The sequence below is a fragment of the Panthera pardus genome, unplaced genomic scaffold (assembly GCF_024362965.1).
Source record: "Panthera pardus isolate Hobbes unplaced genomic scaffold, ASM2436296v1 HiC_scaffold_21, whole genome shotgun sequence".
Taxonomy (NCBI): Eukaryota; Metazoa; Chordata; class Mammalia; order Carnivora; family Felidae; genus Panthera; species Panthera pardus.
Genome location: NW_026526777.1, coordinates 49375288 through 49392147, shown reverse-complemented (window position 1 = coordinate 49392147; position 16860 = coordinate 49375288). Strand labels below are relative to the sequence as shown.

The following is a 16860-nucleotide window of genomic DNA, read 5'->3' as shown; positions in this document are numbered from 1 at the left end:
ATGAGAAGAGACACCAGGCAATTTGGGAAAAGCAAGCCATACGCTTTGCTTTCTGGAGGATGGCTGAACCAGCAGAACGTGTGTGTGTGTGTGTGTGTGTGTGTGTGTGTGTGTGTGCAGAGATTGTGGCATGACACTATGACTCTCCAATGACAAGAACGGTCTGGTGTGCCTTTGTGAGAATGTCCAATGTCTGGTGGCCACCACATTCAAACTCCCCTTCCCCATCTTCTCCTCCCCCACACCTTCTTCAAAGAGGGGAATTAATGGAGACATGGGTCTTCTGCCAGCTGATACCTCAAACTAACCCTTGCTATAGGCTATGGCATTTGTCACAGTCTGTGTTCAGAACACAGACTCTGTCTTTGAAAAGATGCTAATCTTGGAGCAGCCCTGGGTCTCCCCAGACTCCTTGGAGCTCACATTGTCATGAAAAAGCCCTCTGCCTGGATAACACACCCCACAGGAAGCTACCCGGCAGCTGTACAGATGGGCCCGTGCTCTGTACCAAACGCTGACACCAGAGGGTCTAGTGGGGTCTGGGACAGACTAGACTCCAGAAATAGTCCCCATGGGACTGGGCTGTGAGGTGTTGATTGATGTAGAAAGGAAACCCGGTGTGACTATCAGTTAATGAGACTAATTTCTTGTGGCTCCTTAGCTGATTCCAAATGAATAAATGATCTGAAACTCCAGGACCTGGGAATCCTTAAGAATGAATGGTGCATAAGGAGGGGGGGCGGTGATCGGGCCCCCACATTTGGTCAAGGTTTAGTGGAACAGACGTGGTCTTGGAGTCCAAAAGGATTAGAATAAGAACCTAATGAATTGATGAGGGAAAGCACCAGAACACAGCAGATCTTCTGTAATTGGTATCTATCATGACATTTTTGTCATTATTGTTACTAAAACCATCTGCAGCCTGGCCAAAAGGCTTCTATCTGGACACCAAATATCCCACACTCTATTGCTTCACACTGAGCCTGGGGAAGGAGTGGGAGGGAATGAGAAAAAGCATCCACATTTGGGAGTGTCTGGAGCTGGCTGGCAAGGCAGACTGTACTGCATTCAGAGAGCTGAGTGATCGTCAAGGGGACAAGAATGGACAGTTCCTCAAGGAACTGTCAAGGGAAGTCCAGCAGTGAGGGTGTGATAAGGACCGGGGCAGGGCGGGGGACAGCCCAGGGACAGTCAGAAAACAAGCTCTGCTCTGGAGCCTGGGGACCAAGGGGTGGGGTTTTCCCTCATCCTCACCTTCATGCAGCCGCACTGACCACCATAGTAATATTAAGTATAATGATTGCTGTTTTTGAGTTCTGATTATAGCCAATCACTCAGGTAGGCATTCTCCATATATAATTATTTCATTCCTTATCTTAGATAGGAAATTACTTCTCGACAGTTAAACTGGTTTGTTCAGTGTCACTCAGTCAGCAAAGGAAGCTGAACCTAGGACTTCTGATGCTAGTTTGGGCTCTTTTCACAAAGCCACACCGCCTCTCAACAAAGGAATGGCTTTTCAACTGTTTCAGACCAAGCTAAAAAGAGTGCATGGTTTGGAACATCAAAAGACTAGAGCAGGAGCTTCTGACCATGGATCGTGGGCTATGAAGAACCACAGGCCTGTCTCCTGCTGCTGCCCAGTCCATGAAAACCCAGAGGGCTTCAGGGAGAGGTGACCAGGAATCCAGCTGGCTGCTTTGTGCTTCTTCCATCCTTGAGGCTCTTCTTGGACACCATTTGGTAAGGCTTTGAAGCTGCCATGGCTCCCACATATGTCCCTCCCCCAGGCTGTTCTCAGGTATCCCAATGACATCCTGCTTGAAAGGGTGAACTACTGAGAAATTGAGATGAGATCATAAAGTAGGCCTATGGCCTAAAGAATACCGAGATACTGGTTCTTTGACTACTGGCTCAGTGGTCCCCCACCTGTCTAGTGACAGTCAACCTCCAGGGCTCTGAGGGAACCACTGGGCAGGGAAATATAGCCCAGGAAGCCACTATCACTTGGCAATTTCTTAAAATGGAGAGGATCTTGCCCCAGAATAAATAACAAGAATGGTTCTTATTCTCATGAGAATATGCCCATTTGTTCATGCTGGAACTTGGTGTTGTATTTTTCAAATGACTTTAATATGACCATCAGTTATTCAAAGAATGCCTCTTGGGAACCAGTTTTCTATATATATATATATATGTGTGTGTGTGTGTGTGTGTGTGTGTGTGTGTGTACTATAAATATTTTGTATACACTCAACACTTACATTGAACATCCTTTATCTTACATCACTAAAGTCCTCTAGAATTATATTTCATTAGCTTCTCCCCTTCCTTGCTACCATAATAGACTGTCTACTGTATAATACCATTCCCATTATATCACTGAGGACATGGAATCGGCCAGCAAATGTTTGTAACATATCCTTTTATTTTATTTTTTTAAGTTTATTTATTTTGAGAGAGACAGAGCATGAGTAGGGGGAGGGGCAGAGCCTGCCATGGGGCTCACACTCACAAAATTGAGATCATGACCTGAGACGAAACTAAAAGTCAGATGCTTAACTGACTGAGCCACCCAGGTGCCCCTGTAACATATCCTTTTAAAATATACCCTTTCGCGGTGCCTGGGTGGTTCCGTCAGTTGGGCGTCTGACTTCGGTTCAGGTCACAATCTCACGATTCGTGGGTTCCTGCCCCACGTCAGGCTTTGCTCTGACAGCACAGAGCCTGCTTGGGATTCTCTGTCTCCCCCTCTCTCTGCCCCTCCCCCACTCACTCTCTCTCTCAAAAATAAACAAACATTGAAATAAATAAATAATAAATATACCCTCTCCTGGAAACTCTTTGTAAGTGCAAGGCAGGTGGCACACCAAGGCTCATCAAGCAAGTAACCAAGGAAAGTGAGATATTTTTAGCCCATCCTTTTCCCCTGCTGACCCCTGGCCCTGTTAACTCAGGCTGTAAGTGAAGTGCTACCAAGCTGCCCATCTGCTTTGTCAGTTTCAGACATGGAGTCTGGCCCTTGGGTTAGTGGTGGTACTTGAGTTTCACTAGCTATTGAACTGGAAAGAAATATGTGGCAAGGAAAAATAGTACCTATGCATAAAAGCAGAAAGCTATCATATATATGTGTGTGTGTGTGTGTGTATATATATATATACACATATATACATACACACACATATACATATATATGTATATATAACTAATATAATTTATATGATGTAATTATATTATATTATATTATTATTATATTATATTATATTATATTATATTATATTTAGTGCTCCCAAAAGAATTGTAGTGATTCCATTCCATCCAGACAGCCTTAGTAAAGGGCCTAACAGACAAATGCAACACCCAGATGCAGCCTCTGCCCAGTGAAACAACCAAGGATAAAATGGGGAAGGCTCAGTTTGGTAGGAGAGGCTGACATCACCTAGGTCAAATCACGACATGCTTATTTAGAAGACCCAATTTCATCCCTGTGGAACTCACCATTTCTTGGCTGTTCTTGCCCAAAGAAGGATAAGGTACTGGGACAGAGGGAACATTGGACTTGGGCAAACAGGCTTGGCTGCATGTTCCGGATCTACCGTAGTGGTTAAGTCACATGCTTTCTCAGCCTCAATTTCTTCATCAATAAAATGGAATTCGTATCTTTCCCGTGGATATTCGTGGACTGTTGTGAGATACAAATCAGAGTTGTAATTTATAAATTATAAAATGTATAAGGCCATAGAAGGAAATTTCCCTGCACTACAACTGGAAAACTATGTAATAGCTTTCAGGTTTGGAGGCAGATACAGACAAACCCATGCCTCTAATCTGCAGGATGTGTATGCAAGTGTGCTCATCCTGTGTTTGGCAACATTTTATAAGTAGTCATTTGTGGATATGCGCTGTACACATGCAGGTCTTTCCAGGGAGGATATAATGCCACGTAGGAGGTGCTAGAGACATGTACAATACTCCATGTGAACATAGAGACTGTTTCGAACGCATTTTTCACTATTTTGTTTTGGAGATTTGGATTTTGTCAGGGATAGGGAGGCAGGGATAAAAGCAGACAAGGAGAGAGAGGGAGAATATAGGAATTGGAACAACCCAGAAAACGACTTCAGGGTACACTTTTTCAGGCTAAACGTCTAAGGATCCTCAAACATGGCATGTCCTAGGCCAAACTCAGCATTTTCCCAACCCTAGCCTGCCCATCCTTTTCTGTTCGCTGTGTCAGACAATGGCAGGACCAGCCACCCATTGTTCCAAATCTGGGCATCACCCTGGATTCCCCGATCCAGTTAATCCAAATCCAGTGACAGTAAATGTCTTTAAAATGTCCAGTCTCATGACTACACGTGGGGCCCTCTGTTGGCCTGAATTACCACAATCCCCTCTCAAAGCTCCCTGTTTTCTCCCTTGAATCCATTCTCTGCATTCTTGATTCCTACAACCACATCTGATCTCATCCCTTCTCTCAGGCTCCCACCTTCTTCTGTGAATGTATTTCTTGCCTTTCTCCCACACACATCCAGACTTTTCGGTCTTGCTTCCGAGTCTTTCCATATGTTCTTCCCCCAGCCTATAGGCACCTTTCCCCCCTTCCCCTAGGTAAGTTCTTCTCATCCCGGCTTCCAGAAAACCATCCCATTCTCGCAGAGTGAATTCAGAGTCCCTCTCCAGTGCTTCCTGTTCACATCCCTGTTGACAGGATCAAGTACGGAGAAACCGAATGGTAAGAATTGGTTTGCCAACAGATTTCAAGACCATGAACACCTCTGAAGCAGGGCCCAGATCCTATTTCAGTTCTGTGTGTTGAGCACCCACAAAAGTGACTGAGCATAGGAGGTGCTTGATAACTCTTTGTTGCTTTGGGTAGCACTGAACTGAAGTGGATCTGGTTTGGTTAGTCTGAAGAAATCAAAAGAGGCCTTGTTCTGACTCTACCCAACTCCAGAGGCATGCCTGCATTCCCCAGCCCAGCAAGTTGGTGACTGACTGGTGCCTTTCCATAAGTCAGCCCTCTCCAAAAAGTCATGAAACTTACTCCAAAGCTGGCCCAAATATGTTGTTTGCCCCAGTGAACCTGGCTTGTCTTCTCCAAAATAATCCATCTTCGGAGGTTGGTGTTCATGGTCCTAGACCCAGAAGGGGACTTGACAATAGTCTTAAAACCATCACTTCAACCTCTTGACAGCCCCATTGAATGTGTGTTTCTCAAATCAATCAATTAATGAATATAAATAAGGTTTTGACACAGGCCCTATGTATTCTGCAGCATAAAGGAATAAAATTGTTGCCATTCCTTCCAAGCTCTGTTCCTTGCTACTTCAGTGGGGCTTAGGGGGGAGAGAGCATGCCTTTGCTATCAGTAAAGTATATGGATGGCCTTTGTGATAGCTATTTTCTTGACTTTTTTTTATGTGAGTGATAGTCTATATGGCCAAATTTGCCAGAAGTCAGGCCCTATTGTCTATATATATTGTTATATGAAACACAATCATTAAGATTTCTTGGGTTTTTAAAGTGTCACTTCACCTTTCTTACTGACCTGAATTGCCCACGTTAGGAGGTTGCATAATGCAGTAGCTTGCAAACGTGGCCACAAGGCCTCATTTCTCCCTTTATTCCAAGCACTTTTCAATGTGACTTTTAGCTCCTTCCACCCAAAGGCAGTCTTTTTCCCCTTCCCTTGAATTGGTCTGGCCTTGTCATGTGCTCTACACAACAGAACACAGTGAAAGTGACAGTGAGCTAGTTTGGAGCCTAGGCCTCAAGAGACCTTTTGTGCATCTGCAGGACCCCTGCTAGTTCCTGCATGCAAACAAGCCCGGTCCAGCCTGCTGAGTGACACTGTAACTCCATTCCAGTTATCCATTGCTGCATAACAAGCCACCTCAAACTCAGTGGCTTCAAACAATTATCATTCATTTTCCTTACAAATGAGCACTTTGGGCAGGTCCTGGCAGAGACCGTTCATCTCTGCTTCACATGGCATTTGTTGGAGCAGCTCGAAGGCTGGGGGTGACTCATCTAGGAGCTAGTGTCATCTAGGTGTTACTCACTCACCTGTCTTCTGGTTGATACTGGCTGCCGGCTGGGATCTCGGCTGGGACTGTGGGCTGGATAGTCCTTGTGGCTGCTGGACTTCCTCACAGCATTGTAGGTGGGCTCCAAGAGTAAAGTCATGAAAGGATGAAAATGGAAGCTGTCAGTTTCTCAAAGCTAAGCCTAGAAATTGGCCCAGCATTACTTTTGACCTATTCTATTGGTCAAAGTTGTCACAAAGCTCTTCCCAGATTCAAGGGAAAGGGATAAAGGAGAAAACCATGATATCCCACTATAAAAAGGACATATAACACAGGATATATTGCAGTGGCCATCTTTGGGACATACAGTCTTCCATACCTTCATACTCTAACCAACAGTTAACCAACTGCCAGACACACAAGAGGCCATCCTGAACCAGACACAGATACACACACACACACACACACACACACACACACACACACATCAGCCAACTGGCCAACTGGCTGCAAATGCATAAGCACGCTCAACCACATTTAGCTGAACCTGACTCAGATCAGCAGGACTATCCAGCTGCCCTGACAACTAATACTGGCCATAGACTTGTGAGCATTACTAGATGGCTATCTTTGTAAGCCATCAAGTTTTGGGGTGGTCTGTCACACAGAAATCATCCTAGCTCCACCATCAACCAGCAAGTTAACCACTTTGCGCCTCAGTTTCTTCACTTATGGATATACCTATGTCACAGGATTATAACTCATTAGGATTCAATGACATAACAGGACTTATGTGCCAAGCAAAGGGCTGGCAATGAATTCATATGTGACAGTTCCCTTCCCTTCCCTTCCTCACACATTCAAAGCTGTAATGAAGGTCACATTCTCGTCACTCCCTATGCTGCATAAACCAAGGTCGTAGAATCTTGACTGTATGTCAATCTCAGTTCTGCTCTGCAGAAGGTGACTTTCAAAAATAACTCTCCTTACTAATCAATTAAACTAGTGAGAATTTTCAAAATCACTCAACTATTCCAGGAGAAAGGATAAAGGGCAGGACAAGAGGTGAACTGTATGATCCTCCTAATGAAAATTTCAAGGAGTCTTGGTTTATAAACACTGCAAAAATCCATTCTAAACAAAAACATCAGCTTTTCACTGTGACTTGGATATTAGCCAGCAATGAAGGAGAGATTGACCTGATTTAGGGTTGGTTGCACAATATGAAAAGTGATTTTTTTTCCCTTTCCCTAGTCCTAGAGCTAATAGCTTTGTTTGTGTCCCTGATCAACAGAACGTTGTGCTTGTCCCCTTTAAAATCATAAAGTGCACAAATGGAACTTTGCTTATACTTAACTTCACATGCACTTTGGAGCTACTGCAGTTGACATAAACTCAACTAAAGCAAGGGGTCCAGAATAAATGCATCACATTCTGATACTCTCTGTGCCTAAACTCCCAAGGGGAGGGAAGTGGAAAATACAAAAGCAAACGATGGTCAGTTGTCTCAACTTTTGCCCCTGAGGATAAAAACATAAGCCTATATTTGCAGGGGAATTTGCATTCGGCAGAGGGCTGCAGGTGCATGATTTCCTTTTAACCTGTACAACAGCGCTGTGTGACAGCAGAGTGTTAATATTCTCCTTCTGTAGATGAGGACAGTTCTGTGATTTGACTACTTGTTTAATGGTCACCAAACTTTTAATGAACTCTCAAACTGGGGAGTTGGTTAGAAATTCAGATTATAAGGTTCTATCTCAGAAATTTGAACTTAATAAAGTGTGGGATGGGGCTCACAAATCGGTATTTTGAACAACCTAGATGGCCCGCTGATAACATTGCTTCAGCATGATACTCTTCGTACCATGAAAAATCAAAGGATGATTTTTAGAACTCATGCATACAAATAAATCCTATTTTTTCATGGCTTGTTACTCTTGAGAATTTGGAAATACCATGGGTCACATCATGCCCTCTTGAAACATAACTATTACCTTCAGTGAAAGCCTCATAGAGCACAGTTAATGCATTAGGTTGGTGCTTGATCTGACTGCCAACACCACAGTATTTGGCTTTGGAATGCAGATTTTTTTTTCCAGTAGATTTGTCTTCCTAATTATGTCTGACTTCAGATAACATTAAAATTAAATTGCTTTTCCTTTTTCTTGGGCTCACACCAGGGCAGGGAAGAAGTAAGGAAAGCTGCTCCTTAAGTGTGCTAGATGGCAGAAAAAACAAATGACCAACTCAAAGAACTATAGTGATTATCCAGTCCAGCTTCTCGTTGACTGAGGTTGAGAAACAAAGGAACAGAAATATGAAAGGCCAAGACAATCCAGTCTTGACCAAAATAGTACCCAGCCATACATTATATAGCCCAATTGGCATTTGAAACCTCTGTGAGGGCAGTCTCAAGTTTTTCTTCTCAAAGTTAATCAACACTCTGCCATATTTGCCCACCTTCTCATGGAGCTAATAACTCAAATGAGACGCTAGCAGCCATATAGCATAATTATTCCTATAGGACACTGTGTTGTACCTTTACAAATAACTATTATTGAATAGATTATTTCTTGAACTGAAAGTTTCTACCCCTTTGTAAAGCTATCTTACTATCTGAAGATATAACCAAAAACTATTCTTATTGTCTTTGCACAGTAGATGCCCAATAGCTGTTTGATGGATGAATCATTGAACGAGGGCAAGGTAAGAACCATTTGGATGATCCAGACAGACTCACATTAAGGGGAAATTCTAGAGAAGAGATAAGCAATAACAATTAACATCAAGTTGAATTAGATTAGCCAGAGAAAAGGGGTTTCAATGTTCCCTGGAGTTTATCAGGAAGGGTCCTGATGCTATGAGAACATCTAGAAAGCATAAGGTTACCACCACTTCCTCAGCATCTTGACCCTAGGAAGCAAAAAATGAGTTTCGCCTACCCAGTGGATCAGGGGGCATCCTACTCAAAGAAGTCCTCACTCTGCTGTGCATGTTAATGTGCACATTCACATTTTAAAGTACAAAGGGCTTTTGCCTTGATCCAGTCAGTGGCCAAGGTCTCCAAACTTCCCTTGTTGCAACCCACTCTATAAAGCCTTACCCAATACAAAAACTCTTTCTTATTTTTTTATTTTTTATTATTTTTATTTTTTCAATATAATTTATTGTCAAGTTGGCTACCATACAGTATACACAGTGTGCTCTTGGTTTTGGGGACTAGATTCCCATGATTCATTGCTTACATACAACACCCTTCTTTAATTTCACATCAACGAAAGTCATGCAGCAGAGGCTAACTAAATGCTCGCCAGTCCCTTTTTCCCCTCACGGGAATACAGGGAATCTACGTTTCCTAGATTCCCTTGCAGTTAGGGTGGGACGATGTGACCAGGTTCTGTCCAAAGGAATATGAAAATAAATGATGATTGCCACTTCCAAGCCAGGTAAAATATTCCACAATCATCCACATTCTATAGCTTTGCTCATCAGTGAGGAAAGCTGAAGCCCTAGTGGAGAACATCAGAAAAGCCATAGGAAACATGGGAACCACAGGACAAAATGGGTCTAGACCCCCATATCAACACTGGAGCAGAGCCCTCAGAAGATGTATCTGATCTCCAGGAAGCCGCGGCACAAGGGAGAAGTATGCCTCCACTAATACAATCCACAATGAGGTGTGGGGGGTGTTGGTTACAACACACAGTTTGTGCTAACTAATATGGGTCACATCTTCATGACTCAAGAATTGAGTCTATAATAGGCATATCTATCAACCAATACAAAACAATATAATCAAAAGATGAAACAATCTTTGTGGAATTTTTTTCTCTCTTCTGGAGAAAAACGAGATTTAGTAAACTACACACACACACACACACACACACACACAAAACAGAGCAAACTGAAAGTCACTCCCTCTATTTTGTAGAACTAAACACTTTCTTTGTCACACTTCTGTCTTGTTTGTATCTGAAACTGAGTCAGTTATTTATTTTTGTGACTGTATAATCAAATCCAATCAATAAAAAATTTGAACTGCTGTCTGTTATTAGCTTGGATCCACTGGCTTTTTCTTACAGATGCTCTTTATTTGAAATACTCATCTTTGTATCAGACTCTTGGTGCCTCTAGGAGAAAAAAAAATTATCACTAGATTTAGTAATACTTACTAAGCATTTATTTGCATCAAAGACACTGCTAGCATTGTCACGAGCACCCTAGGAGGTAGGTCCCAATTGACAGGTGAGAAAATGGAGGCAGAGAAAAGTTCTACTTGTTTCCTAAGGCCACCTAGATCGTAAATTATTTAGGCAGATTAGGATCTGTTCCCTCGCACTATAGAATCTGCTCTCTTAACCACCTCAGCTTATTTTCTTCTTTGATGAGGGTTTGTGCGCTCGTTTTCTCAGGGTTGTCTGTGACTGTCTCATAGTAACCACTTTCCTGGAGACAGAACTCCAAATTTGCTGTGAAGCCAGTTACTTTAATTATGCTCTGGTCACCTTCCTAAATGTACCTCTGAATTGGCCCTTATTTTATTACTCTAAGCTCTACATATTTATGAACGTAACCGAGGTTCTTTTGAGTTATGAATTCTTCAAACTTTTCCAACTATTTTTCAAAGGCTTGGGGCTACTCATACCCCTTAATGACTTAAAGGGAAATTTTCCTTCCATTACAAATTTCAAGCCTGCTTACCTTTTTAAATATTTAATATTTAGGTATTATAAGAGCCACAGGACTATTTGATGTCCTAATTGCCTCAGGCCTTGTTTTCAATGCCTTTGTAGCAAAGAGTGATGCCAGAAGTAGCATCTATCCTGCTGCTTAGTTTAAAGAGCATCCAGACAGCCTGTCTGATGCGGGACCCAGGGATGAACTCACGGGAATATGAAGGTGCAGACTAACCACGCTGTGGGGAGTCATACCCTGCCCCCCTCTCCCCACCACCTCCAAACACACGCACACACACACACACACCTGCTGGTAAAATGAAATCACAACACACATCCAGGGCAATATTAAAGAGAAAAGAAAGAAGGGCAGTGTGAGGCACAATCCCCTTACCTACTTTTTCTTTGTTACTGGGGATTCCGCCAACTGATGATATTTATAGATAAATGTACATCCATCTGTCCATTTGTGTGTGTCTGTACAGAATGAGAAAATGGAGCTTTAGGCTAAAGTCTTGAAACACAGATATCACTTTGCAATGGTGTCAAATTTCAAAGGAGGGAAACAAATCTATTCAACCCTTAATCCCTTCACCCACATCAAGGTGTAAGATTGCACCATTAGAGACAAGTAAGCTATATGTGTGTATATGTGTATGTATGTATGTATAACGTAGATATATGGATAAATATGTATCCTATTGGTTCTAATTCTCTTGGAAGCCATGATACAAAGGGAACTGTTAATAACGAGGCCCAGACAACAAGCTACTGGGACCAGCCTGAGTAAATTGGGATGCATGATCTTCTTCATCAAAACCCAAGAGTTGGAGGAATGTGGAAAAAGGATTAGAAGTGCCATGGAGGAGAGGGGAGAGAGAGAAGTCTGAGAACACTCCTTTTCCCTGACCATGGCCTCCTGCCTGGAATAAGCCTGAAGTGAAAGAAAGGGAGAATTTTTTTTCTAATGTTTATATTTGAGAAAGAGAGAGATAGAGCGAGCGGGGAAGGGGCAGAGGGAGAGGGAGACACAGAATCCGAAGCAAGCTCCAGGCTCTGAGCTGTCAGCACAGAGCCCAACGTGGGGCTTGAACCCATGAAATGCAAGATCATGGCCTGAGCTGAAGTGAGATGCCCAACTGACTGAGCCACCCAGGTGCCCCAAAAGGGAGAATTTTTTATTTTATTTCATTTCGTGTCATGTCATGTCATTTCATTTTATTTATTTTATTTTTTAAGTTCATTTATTTTTGAGAGAGAGAGACAGAGTGTGAGTCGGGGGGGGGTGGGCAGGAGAGAGAGGGAGACACAGAATTAGAAGCAGCCTCCAGGCTCAGCTGTCAGCAGAGAGTCCAATGTGGGGCTCGAACCCACAAACTGTGAGATCATGACCTGAGCCGAAGTTGGACACTCAACCAACTGAGCCACCCAGGCGACGCAAGAAAACTTTTTATTTTAAAACAAAATTTGAGTTTTAACTATAACATAGGATCAGAAATACTAATTTCCATCCGGAGATGATGCTGGCACCTTGAAGCAATGAGGGAACCATTTGAGTTACTCTGGCTTGGACAGAAATGTCATAGGGCATGTCTATATTTCACTGGGTGAAGATAAGAAATCAGTCCCACAGAGTGGACTTCGGAAGTCAGTAGAAGAAAAATGCAGGTGACTACCTGACCTCCCTCCCTGTTTACGTGTATGCATGTCCTTCTCCTTAGTCGGAAGTCCACCTGAGTTACACCCAGCTACCAGCCCCTGCAGGGCAAAGTTGCAGCCCTGGAGCCCGGGCACATGCCTCTATTCTCCATACTCCAGGGGCAGCTCAGGTGGGTTCCATGACCTGGGATGAGCTCAGCCACAACTTGGTATTTTGGCACTCAGCATCAATTCTGCTCATACCCCAGTTAACATGATTAGCCCTCAGGGTATATAACTGCAAAATCTGTTGAACACATTCAACACATACTTTACACATTCAGTGCATATTCATCAAGCATCTGCCTGTGCCTAGTGCTCCTGGATAGAGGTACAAATACAGAGCTCTGACTTCAAGAAACTTGCAATCACATGTAAATATACATACATACATATATATATATATATATATATATATATATATATATATATATATGGAATACATATTCATATATATGAAATATATAACTGTCATAAATATCTTCTTATATTCAATATTAATCCTCTTATGTATCTTAGTCAACATATATTTTAAATTCTAAGAACTCTGAATTTGACTTACTTGCTTTTCCAAACTTAACCCTGTAAGCTCTGTTCCCGACTATAAAAATCAGAGCAAAGACTAGTTATGTGGTTTGAGTGAGAAACCTAACATAAAACCCCACAAACTTTAGATTAGGAAGACTTTTCTTTTAGTAGAGCTTAGAATATGTGCAAAACCCTTTTATTATGTATAGTACACAGATGCACACACACACAATTATTATATTTAGATTTTTCAGGTTGCATTTACGTGATCTACTTTTTTTCCCTAAATACTGAAAAAGGGCCTAAGGACTAAAATAAATTGCTCTTCCTAAGATATGGGAGTAGCACTGAAATTATCCTTTTGAAAAGCAGAGGACCAGATGGCCAATGTATACAATTCTTTGAAAACACTTAATTCTACCACTGAGAGCTCATGAAATGGCCTCAGATTTTCTTTCAGGAAGTGAGAGAAGATGAAACCAAGGGCTAATATTCTTAAGCACAAGATCTATGCAGCGAAGGAGGGAAATGAGGGGCCAAAGCTTTGTTCTGAGCTACAAAGTTCAAATGGCAGTCAATGAGGAGAGGACCAGAAGCAGATAGGGAGGTCCCCAGGGCTTCATATCGGATCTGAATGAGACCTCGTGGGCTAAGCCGGGCAGAAGGGACATTGTCCTAACCATGGTACAGGCTTTTAGCAACTACTGACGTATTTGGGGGAACAATGAGCTACTGACGCACTCAGTTCCCTGCCACCTGCCCCTTGCTGTTCCCAGTAAGCTGCACTTTAGTTCCTGTTACAGCCAAAGCCAGCTTCCTTGTCACTGAAGCCTTGCTCTGCACCAGCGTTTCCAGAATTAAATCTGAGACCATCCAGAGACTGATTTCATAAAGGAAATGGGAGTGGGGGGTGCTATTGTTTTACCTAAAACTAAATGCATTTCCTTGCTCCCTGCCTGGCCGTTGGTTATTGTCCATAAAAAACCAGCAAATTTCCTTGAATGGATCTTTGCTTATCCCCTGTGAAGCCTCACTACCCCTGCCCCAAATAAACCAAATTACCCTCAGCCAGCTCAATGCCACTAGCAGCTGGCCCTCCCCCTCATCCCCATCACCAAGTCTCATGAGAGTTTTCCAGCCTTGATAAGCCTTCCTTCCCTCAGAATTCAGTTAATTCACCTTTTCCCCCTCAAGGATACACATGGCTTCTGTCTCACAGACTATCCTTGGCACATCATGGCCCACGCCTGTTTTGTACCACCAGAATCTCCTGAACTTTATCAGAGATGATACAGATGTAATTAAACCTGAATTCTACCCTCTCCTTGTGACAACTCAGCGGACAATTAATGATGATAAAAGAGCCTGCCAGCTGCTGTCTGACATACCAATGTGAGCTTCCAGCTCCAATGAAGATGGAGGGTGAAGGGCAGGTCCCTCTGGCTCCATTTCAATCTGTCTTTTATCTCACACTGGCTAAAAATTAACACTCACTTTGGGGAAATTCAGACTCTTTCTTCTCCTTTCTTAAAAGCACCAAATAGACAATCTGGGGTGATGCAATGTCTATGAGATAAACAAGAACGCTTCCGGGAAGAGTAATTTAAGCTTTATCGCCAGGGGTGGTAGATTCAAGCCTAAAGCCGGAGGAGCAGGCCCTTAACCACTGACCCAGTAGAAGAGAGGATGTGCCCACCACCTTTTGGTCATGGTCATGGGAACGTATCAGTTGGGTGCGGAGGGATTTTCATAGGGAAGACACTTCGTGGGTTTTTCCACAACAATGCTGTTCCCCCTGAAAACCAACTTTGATGTCATTTGTCCCTCTCTCTCCAAAATTTCAGGTTCGGTCACGACTGCCGCCTGGTGCAATAAAATGTTTGGAGCGAGACCAAGGCTTGAGGGAGACATAGGCTGTGGAGGGAGATGACTGGAGAGAAAATAATCAAAACAAGGAAGATGAGAGGGAATAAGAGAAGCCTGTTCAACACTCACACTTCAAAAACACGTGCTGAGGCTCCGTGGCAACAGAACAGCGCTGCTGGCTTCCTGCGTTGCTCTCTGTTTAACAGTTTGGTGTTTGGGGGACTTGAAAATCCATTTAGACGATTCCCAGAAGAAAAAATGCAAATGACTCATAAACATATGAAATAAATGTTCGACATCACTTGTAATCAAAGAAATGCAAATATAAAACAACAAGATAGCGTTTTCACCTACCAAATTAACAGAGATTAAAAGGAATTCTAGCCGTCAACGGAGGTGGTGAGATGGCCCATGTCTCCTTGCTGCAGTGCTAACTGGTACAACCTTTCTCCTGGGCAGTTTTTGCAATAGGTAGCAAAAGTCTTAAAAATATTTATATTTCTTGGCCCAGTAATTCTCCTTCTAGCTTCTACCCTAAGGACATAAGCAGCCATCTGAGTGAAGATACGTACTAATGTATCATTGGGATGTTGTTTACAACAAGAAAAAGAAAAAAAAGTAAAATGTTATTTTGTTATTGAATATATAAAATAAATAGGAAATACACAAATATAAAAATAGATTACAACATTCCTTCACTAATATTGTGCCACAGATGATATATTTTAAAGACTATTGATATAATATAAACCAAAAACACCAATAGTGTATACATAGTGTGATCTTAGTTTTATGAGAAAAAGAGAGAAAGAAAATACATCAAAATATTAACAGAAATTATTTCTGTATAGGTAATTTCAGTGCGTGTTTATTTCTTTTTGATACTTTTCTGTATTTTCAAAGTTCCCCATAATGCGCATATGCTGATCAGAAAATGTAAGCAGCGTTTTAAATGTGTAAATAAAGAATTAAAAGCACATTAGTCAGTATGGGCTTTGTAACAAACCCCAACACTCAGTCGCTTGAAACAATAAAGCCTTGCAAGTCCACTAGAGACTCGTCCCCACGTTGTCTCACTCAGGAACAAAAACAAATAGAGCCTCCATCATTGGAAGCCTCATGGTCACCATGACAAGGGCAAGGAAATGTGGGAAATTATAAACTGACTCTTGCTGACTTTCATCCAGAGGTGATGCATGTCACTTCCACTTATGCTTCATTGGCTGAAGTCAGTCATATGATGAGTCTTTTCTCACACAGACTGAAAAGCTCAATCCTACAATGTGCCTAGAGGGAAGAGAATCAGAAACATTTGTGAACAGAACCAATATTTACTACCCCCCAAAAAAGTTCATTTTTTTCTTAAGAATTAATTAGATGTCAGACTGAAAGTCTTTCCTCTCTGCTTCATTAGCCATCAAGATGTGACATTATGCATCATTCATAAAACCCTGAACAACTTGGTTCTGCCTATCAATTCAGCATACAGAACTTAGGTTATTTGAGAGACGTCACTATTGCAGGCAAGAGGCTATTTAAAAAGGTAAACAAGCTGCAAACATACCAGAGCTGCACGACAGAAACATCCTTTCTTTCCAGGGCTCATGGAGTAGCCAGGGGAATGTCAGCACTTTCCAGCCAGCATTCTAAACACAGAAAAATCAAAATAAACCATGTTGGAAATGTCTCCCACCTTTTATTCAATGTTGGAGAACATGGTGTATATAAATATATATATACGTGTACACACACACACACAAAAGTTGTTAACCCAGTCACTGGGAACATTTTTCTAGTCAATATAACCTGTTTTCTTTTTAAATCTGTACTCTGCAAACATAAAAGATGAGAACACACCAATACCAAAACACAACTATCAATGTTAAAGAAAATACCATTAAAATCCCCTGCACATACAGTTTATCATACTCCATTAAGTACCATTTTAAAATGTTTTTGTGCTAACGAAAAAAACTAATACGACTTTACGAATAACAAAAATGGAAGGCAACATCATTTGGACATTAATTCGCATTTGTTTTTGAGATATATGTTTTTACCAT

At 42.1% G+C, this 16860-nt stretch overlaps 2 long non-coding RNA genes across 2 annotated transcripts; one reads left to right on the top strand and one right to left on the bottom strand.

Moving 5' to 3' along the window:
- Positions 1–1459: 1459 nt before the first annotated feature.
- On the top strand, positions 1460–15774 carry LOC109253155 (uncharacterized). Its single transcript, XR_002074261.2, has 2 exons — positions 1460–1743; positions 14776–15774. It is a non-coding gene; the product is annotated as an uncharacterized LOC109253155 (long non-coding RNA).
- On the bottom strand, positions 10888–15260 carry LOC109253149 (uncharacterized). Its single transcript, XR_002074256.2, has 3 exons — positions 15152–15260; positions 14927–15019; positions 10888–11182 (listed from the first exon to the last, which is right to left on the bottom strand). It is a non-coding gene; the product is annotated as an uncharacterized LOC109253149 (long non-coding RNA).
- Positions 15775–16860: the final 1086 nt, after the last annotated feature.